The 8,731-nt window shown below is 40.9% G+C and overlaps 1 pseudogene; it reads right to left on the bottom strand.

The window, feature by feature from the left end:
* Positions 1 to 6,968: 6,968 nt before the first annotated feature.
* Positions 6,969 to 7,319, bottom strand: LOC120290190 (annotated as a pseudogene).
* Positions 7,320 to 8,731: the final 1,412 nt, after the last annotated feature.

The following is an 8,731-nucleotide window of genomic DNA, read 5'->3' on the forward strand; positions in this document are numbered from 1 at the left end:
ACATTGACTATCTACGCATTCACACGCAAGCGAAGAAGGACTTGATTTTCCTGGATGTTTGGCCCTGGACAGTGAATCTCCACATCCGCTTTCCAACCTGGATGCCATTCTCGAAGTCCTTAGCACATATAGAAAACAACCCAACATATGAGATCCGAAAACAGCATACGATATAGTGCAATATTCCACGGGAAAGACCACCCTGTCTTCAATGGAAACGAGCGAGAAACTCACCAGAAAGATCCCCCTTCTTTTCGGGCTACAATTATAAATGACTGACGACCTCGGGGCGACTCGGTCGTCAACTCATTAAAGAAAGCTAGGAGAAAAATTGGCCGAGGAGAGAGAGAATTTGTGAAAGGGACACGAGTTAAAGGTGGGAAAGAGTCTTGCCAATAATGCAAGGGGGGCGAGTCAAACATCGCACCTTAAGCACGATTTGACCGTAGGCGGAGTTTCCGCAGCCCTCCACATGACGCAGCTGGCGATGGATTATTATAGTGATCAGTCAAGATAAGAATGATTTGCTGGGCGTGATAGCATGTGCGGAGGGTTAAGATAAACAGCGAATGAGTGGAGGAGAGAGGGCGAGTTCAGTGGGAGGGAAGCCTCTCCTTTGTATGGAAATCATGCACCAAAGACAAAAAGAGAGAGAGAGAGAGAGATCGTGCATGGACTAAGGAGCATGAAATGTGGACTTTTATGTCAATCTAGGGTTCTTCTTTTTCCTTAAAATAATACGAAGATAAACATTCTCTAAAGCATGGTCTTCCACTTTAGTGGAGGGAATATACATAAATAAAAACGATGATTGGTGGGTGTCGCCCCGCCTGTTCTGACTATTCTTCCCCTCCTTAAAAAAAACAAAAACCCCTTCCTCTCCGAACTTTCTTTGATTGGAATTAGGTTTAATTTGAACATTTGAAAAGGGCGGATCGTGTTTTGTTCCTTGTCCGAAACTGTGAATTCCTCTTATTTGCAATTTTTTGTGGTTTGCCCGCACGTAATCAGACATGCGAGGCCAGAATTTTTGGCTAAGTAATAAGATTATATGAGGAATTGAGGTGTGAAGATGTCACGTTCTGCGTCTGACACGTGCACAATGAATTCAGGCTACCAAATAATACGCACATTATGGGACATGATCTTCTAGAAAAGGGGGCGTCCAAAATCAATGTTAGGTAACTTTGAATCTCCTGCATTTTTGGGTTTTCCCAAAGTTTTGGTTAAACCCTAAAGGCCGCTTAAATTAAACGTTTACGTTTGAGAGCAGGTGAAATGTTGTGGTGGTCATGGTTGTCGCCACGAAAATCATCGACTCATTACGGGTAGAATTGAAAGTGCTCACGGATCGCTCATTAAGTGGAATACCTCTTGATGACTTCTGCTCATAATAAGATCGATTATAATTTTGAATATTACTTAATGCTTATCCGGGTATAATATTTAAAAATATCAAACTACAACATCATTTTAGACGGCGTTCACAGAATTCTTCGTATCGTCTTTTAAAATGCCTGTCTTAATTTACAATGATTTCAATTAAGGACAAAAACTTTAGGGTAGAGTTGGCGCCTGTTGATCAGCAAATCTATTGGTTGACTTGTAACCAGTTGATGTTGGCGGATATGGTTCAAGTAGTTGTGCAAAATGGTGTTAGAACCATGGAGCGTCATGTTGTGAGTAGCTAACAAGCAACACCGCCCTACTTATATGAGAATTTTATGTCATATTAACGAAATTTATTCTAAACAAAAATTTTGTGTTGATTAGAAATTCATCTAAAAATAGAAAAATATATTTCTCTTCCCAAAATTAATTTTTGTCTAGAATAATTATCATTCACGCCTTAAATAATAGGCCATGTGGAGCCACTGGCCCTTGGGCTCAACCGACCTGAAGCACCCAACTTGTTCCACCCTGGGCAAGTTCCTCATTGACTTTCGATATACAGTCATGTGTATTTGAATAAACTCTAAGTCATGATAATAAAACCAGAACTTTTAAAGGCTGTTCGTATAACTACGGTTACCATGTTGTGTAGTATCGTAATCCAAGGTCGGTAATGCATAATTCAAACGCCACAACGCATTAAAGCCGAGTGAAACAACTTCCCAAAAGCTGTCGCAAGCCATAGCGGGTTCGAAGGTGACGTAGCTATTAGATGTTTGCCACAAATTCTTATAAAAGTGGCTACGGCAATCCGTTTGGCAGCATGAACTTGACCGTGTTTCTATCAAAAATTGAGGGGAAGGACCCCTACGCTAAAGCCATCATATTTGGACGAGAAGGGTCAGCCATCTTGATCACAAACAGAGGGTAGCTTGGTTGAGCCGAAAACTTTAACATGCCTCCTAAAACACCAACTTTGCCACCAGTCTTACCGCTGCTCCTTCCACCATCACCGATCCGAACCACCAGTCCTCCACAAGCTACTGGTACTGCTACAATCTCCAGTTTACTCCACTACCGGCAGTCTTGCCAGCTCTACTTCAATCACCTCCACCTCCACCTCCACCGCCAACTCCAGTAAAGTGCGCTTTAAATCACAGTCGCAGGCACCGTCATTACCTCCAATATCCATTACCCCACCACCACCACCTCTAACAATGTTGTACTGCCACTCCAACTCTTCCTTCACGGCCACCTCCGATTGCACCACGAAGACCTCCACAAGACCATCTCCATCTGCCAACCACCATCCCTGTTCTGCCACCACATTCTCCTAACCCCGCAACCACCATGCTCCATGTTGACCTTCTATTTCCACCTTCACCTCCACAAAAACCTTATCTCTACCTCCACTACCACCACCAACTTCAAAGTCAGAGTAGTACCACCATAGCTTTTCCAAATGCTACATTCACCATCACAGCTACTACTGCCAGCAGCTTAATTTAACATTTCACACTGCCAGCTATAATCTCAGTGAAGATGTAACTATGGGTAAGTGAAAAAAGATCGCACCCCAGGGCTAACATATGTCCAACCAAATTTAAAGCAGCAAATTTCCATTCTGTTCTATTAAATCAGAGTGTCAAAGAACAGGCTAGTACCTCAGCGCTTAAAGAATGTTAAGATTATAACACTTATAATAGCATCATCCTGTTAACCCAAAGATATAAACTAAATGAAGAGATTGAGATTTAATATTTTCATTACTTTTGGAAATATTGCAGACCATGTTATGCAAATGAATTTCCCATCAAATTTTTGTTTTCTAAGTATGACAATCATACAGCCTAGTCTGTCAAATTCTTGGAAACAATTATGCTTGTTAGCCCATCAAATTCTCAAAATCTTTATCTGTTACTTTAGTGCAACATTTTAGCTTGACGATATACTAACATCTACCTTAATAGTATAACTGTCACTGATCAGCATCATGCTATAAAATGGGAACTAGCATGATCTGGTATGACTGACTTTGTCAAACCAAGTTATTTTGACGGGAGAAAACAAGCCTCACTGAAACTGAGCTGTTGGAGATGGGAATTTATTCTCACCTTCCTTAACTAAGCAACACAAAACTAATCAAATATGAGATACCCAGATACCATTGTCACCTTAGCGGAGACACAAGACAACCAAGTCTTCCAAATATTATTTCCATGGAGGTCCAGAAAGACAAAATGCTGACCCCAAGAAAAGACTCCAACCAGTTAATGTACAATCGCAATTAATTTTCCTTTTATTCCACAACTTGAGACAAAAGTAGCAAAACTCAGAGAGGATGAAGGTACCAATATTCCTTGCAATTATGCTCAAGCATATTAGTCTCAACGAACAATGATTAGATAAACGAAGTAGCTTTTCCACCAAAAGCATCCATGCTCGAACTCCTGCAAAGTTACAACCGGCATCAGAAACAGAATCCAGAGATTTGCAGTTAATGTATTTCAAATCCTTTCAGCTTAAGAATCAATCCGATGGAAGAGATGCTCTACAATTGCTAAGAGAGACACCATGTAAAAGCATCCACGATGAAGAATACAAATCGGAATACCTGATTATTGAAAGGGTGAACAAGATGCTTGAAATAAGTGACCACGGAATAAAATTAGCAAGGGCAAGCATCAATTTGTAAACCCAATTATTCATACACTAACTTGACATTTTTGTTATTGGATAAAATTGATTCATTATGCCAACCTATTCTAAACTGTCTCTACATTCCAAATGCCCTCTTGATATCTTTTCCTGTAGCATTTTATCTCTTTCATTAATAATAACTTCCCAAAGCATCCCTTCAGATGCATAAATCTTCACTAGAACATTACGATTATTTTCGGTGCACAAACAAATTAGCTTCAGGAGAACAATGAAATAATCAGTACAAATAAAAATAAAAAAATAAAACACCAACCACCACCACCACTAATAACGCAAAATGTAGTTTCGAAGAACAAGCGGCAGACCTTGCAAAACTCAAGTTGTTGATCAAATATGACAGTAGACCATCATTGCAAACTTACAATGATGGTCTACTGTTGGATTATCGCCAAATAGAAAAAAAAATAACATGATCACAAAAAGGTAAGAAAATGCAATATACGAACCTCTCAAGTGAAGTAACCAATTGTGAGTATTAATATATTCAGGCAATATTGACAAATATCCATTCAAGCACCAAACTGACTAAAATGTTAAGCGTCTCCAGCTTCAAACAAACTTTTCGTGCATGTGTGCACATTTGGACCAAGAGAGAGAGAGAGAGAGAGTATGAAGCACTTAATATCTTTGTAGCTCTGCAATTAGATGATGCATTTAATTAGACTTAAGACATCATTATACATGAAGACAGCTTTATCATAATAGCACTTTAGCAAGCATAAGTATATGAGATTTTTTTCTCCTATGAAATTGTCAAATGTGATTGTCAAGATGGAATATCCAATTTATTAAAAAGTTCTAAGAAAACTAAACTTACAATATTTATCCCATCTTGTTTGACACCTACACTAATTAACTATATATTCTAAGGGAATAAAACATCCCAATCATTATCGTTTATGAGTAAAATGACATAATCCTACTACTAATATGCATGGGCTGATAATGAGAGACATTGGGACTGAATTCCACGTGAAAAACAAACAGTCACTGAATAAAACTAGATGAACAAATGCCTCCAGCTTTGTCACCAACCATCTCTACTTATTACTCATGCTACATCAGGCGAAGAGGAATCAGAGAAATGTATGATAAGCAAATGAATTGCAACAAATCACAAGGCAAGGTGAATCTTAGGTTATAACAATATAAAGCAAAGAGGTTTATCAAAATCATCCAAAGCAAAGAAAATCTTCCTTCACAATCTACATTATAGTGGAAACTTGCTTTCAAAGAGCCATCTATCTACAAAAGCATGTTTACCATGGAGGTGTAGAAAATCCTAATGCAAATGTGCTCCATCCTTATCCAACTATAAACCTTAACATGCAAGCTAAGTAGGACTAATATTCGTGAGTGCTTTCGACCAGTCCTGAGTTCAGTATAAGTGCCATAAGAAGTAATCCCAAAGACAGGACAAGTGACCCTTTTTATCAGGTAGAGATCTATCTACAGAAGGACAAATTTTCAATTGGATTAAATAAAAGGAACTGCAGTGACAGATAAAGAACTTATCATAGAAGAGAAAGAGAACTTATTATATATCCAAAAAGATGTTCCAGTGAATAAGAAACAGAAATAGAGAAATACGAAAAGAACAGTGAGGAAGAAAACTAACTAGAATGGGATACAAAAGCCATTGATCTACAAAAGCTTCCATTCAAAAAGGGTTGTAAATGGCATAAGGGTTAACTTCAGTAAGTGCAGTCCGCACTTAACTCTATTGGAAATTTGCTTCTGTTTCTCTCTGGTCAAGGTGTTCCAAATTGTGTCCATCCATATAGCAATGAATAATTCTTATTGCCATACATATATGCATAAAAATGCCAGAGTTTTGGCAAATCCAGTACTTGAGATCACCAACGATAACATAAGCCATGAAGAATGCAAGGCCTAGCCAAACCATTACCAAATGAAATATGATACTATATAGTGGTAAGACCAATCAAGGTGTTTTGTATAGCAATGAGCACAAACTTCATCGCAGCATTTCATCAAAAAAAAAAAAAACTTCATCACAGCATTAATCTGCTAAGAGCGATCTATTGTGTTTGCATGTGAAAATTGAAGATGAACTCCTGATATTGTTAATATGCACATTACAAATAATCGCCAATAATAAGCATGAGAATGGGTCCTAAGACATGGGAAGACAGCAAAGGAAGAAAAAGAATCAGCATCAGCAGCGGCACACCCAGGCCGCCCAATCAATGAGGGGGTGGAAAAGAACACTTCAAACTCTCCAGAGGTTCATTCTAAAACACAAACCAAAGAAGAACTCAGCAAAAGAGAAGCCTCCCTTTGACAAATGTGGGTTCAGATTGAAGACACTGTTAGAAGCTCGTAAGGTTGGGATGGCAAACACTGACCAGAGGTGATCCACAATGGCAACTTAAATAGACAATGGATGGACACATTAATTGGGATAGTTCATCAATTCCACCTTCAACCTTATGTTGCACAATAAGCCATTCCCCATTCTCCAACAAGTTCGAATTTTGACAACCGGCAATGGATGTACGCAGTTCCTCATTAGGAATAGCGACCAATCTACAATCCCATAAGCACGTCCACCACGAAATCTCCTAATCTCGACGAACAAACCCTAGAAAAGAACCACTCACCTCTAAATCCCAACGAGCACAATCTCACAATCAGACACAATATCGTTGCCGCTCACCACCCACAATCAATAACCCACAAACCAAACATCATCGAAGACGGCGGAAAGCGGCAATTAACAAGCGGAAATCCCACGTAACAGCGGAAAGAACGAAAACCCAAATCTCCCGGCGCGGGAGAAAAGTCACGGCAACCAGAAAACTCCCCAGAAGAAGGGGGAAAACTGACCTTTGAGAAGAAGAAAGACATGAAGGAGGAGGAGGAGGAGCTCTAAGCGTTGGCGGGCTTGGGGATGAGGGGGACGGCGGGCTGCTGAGGCCGCCCGGGTGGTGCTGCTTGAGGCGGGCCTCCTGCTCCTGGCGGATCTTCTGCATCTTGAGCATGCGCCCCATGACGAGCTCGTACTCGCACTTCTCGTAGGAGTGGCGCTCCCTCGCACTTCCAGGGAGGTAGTAATGGCCTGGCGGCACTTGCTGAGCGGGATCAGGAGGTGGGGCGCACTGGTCCCGGTACGCCAGCGGCACCCGCGCCTCCACCATCTCCTCCTGCGTCGCGATCATCTTCGACGACCCTTCCACCTCCATCTCCTCTCCTTCTCTCTCTCTCTCTCTCTCTCTGTGACCGTCTTCGGCTTCTGCTGTGCGTCGCGTTGGCAACTGCGACCCGTCTCGTTCTTTTGCGGGTCGGGTGCGATCGGGTTCGATGAGGAAGGGTGGGAGCCGTGAACCGTTTAATGGGCGAATTTACACATATGGGTCTTCGACTTTTCACTGTTTGGACTGACTTAACACCTTAAAATATATACACATATAATATATAAGGTGGATATTATCAAAATTCTCAAACCAATATATTCGTGATAAATTTACCTCAAATTAATTGTTTGATCACGATAAATTTCAAACCGATATACCCGACTAATTTAGCCTCTATCAATTTTTGTTAAATTTTATTAGTAAATTATAGAGTTGGATATTATGGTCTCGTTTGGTTTGGCATTTGGAATGAGCTTTTGGGCTCTAAAAGAGTTTGGCCAAATGCAAACACATTTGGTTCAATATTTTGATGACTTTGACAAGATGCAATTGCATTTTCAAATAGTTTTAAGAGTCTTTTAGCCTAATGTAGCTCTGAAGGTATTTTGGGAAGTTGCATCTTTAGAATGCAAGTTCCATGGTACTATTCATCTTTTTTAGAGAAATGAATGGAGGTCAATGATCACTGGCCAAGGAGTTGCCCACGCCGGCGATTGTTGCCTAAGGCACGCCTCGACCCCCGACGACCATTGCATGGGGTTGTGGCCATTTCGGGCAACCGCCTCCCGAGATCGCGCGACCAGCCATGGTCATCTGGACCGTGTGATGCTTGGGTCCTCGATCCAAGTGATGGCCACGCGACCAGGCGATGGTGGCCCGGGCCAGAACCTTAGGCGATCGTCGCCAAGGTCTAGGGGGCAATAGACAACCGTCACCCGAGGTCCGCGACAACATGATCGCGCCCGGTCGCACGAACCTGTGTGACCATTGCTTGAGGTCGCCAATCCGTGGCTGCTTGGGTCACGACCACACGCCGCTTTGAGGTCCAACGACCTCAAGCGAGGTTGCTCGAGGCCAAATCAATCGGATTCTCAATTGGAATTTAGGCAGAGTTTTATTTTAAAGCAGATCTAAACCACATCATATAAGTGACATCCTCTGATTAAAGGAAATATGAAGAAAAAATGAAATTGCATTATTTTTTGATTTATAATATAGGTATATCCAACGTTTCGAGGACTTTTACATAATATGAAAGTATAAACTAAGAATATAAATCCGCTCTGCTTTCCTCAATGTCGAAACCTGCACCATTGGCTTGATGTTGAAAAAAGCGAGCGAGCCATTAGCATTGGTTGGATATTTTATATATAGAGTTTCTCTTTCTTTCATTTACTTCATATTTCTTTTTACGTAGTTTCTGCGAAAATTTAAATTAACATGCCCTTAATGTCCACTGC

The sequence above is a fragment of the Eucalyptus grandis genome, chromosome 2 (genome assembly GCF_016545825.1).
Source record: "Eucalyptus grandis isolate ANBG69807.140 chromosome 2, ASM1654582v1, whole genome shotgun sequence".
Classification (NCBI taxonomy): Eukaryota; Viridiplantae; Streptophyta; class Magnoliopsida; order Myrtales; family Myrtaceae; genus Eucalyptus; species Eucalyptus grandis.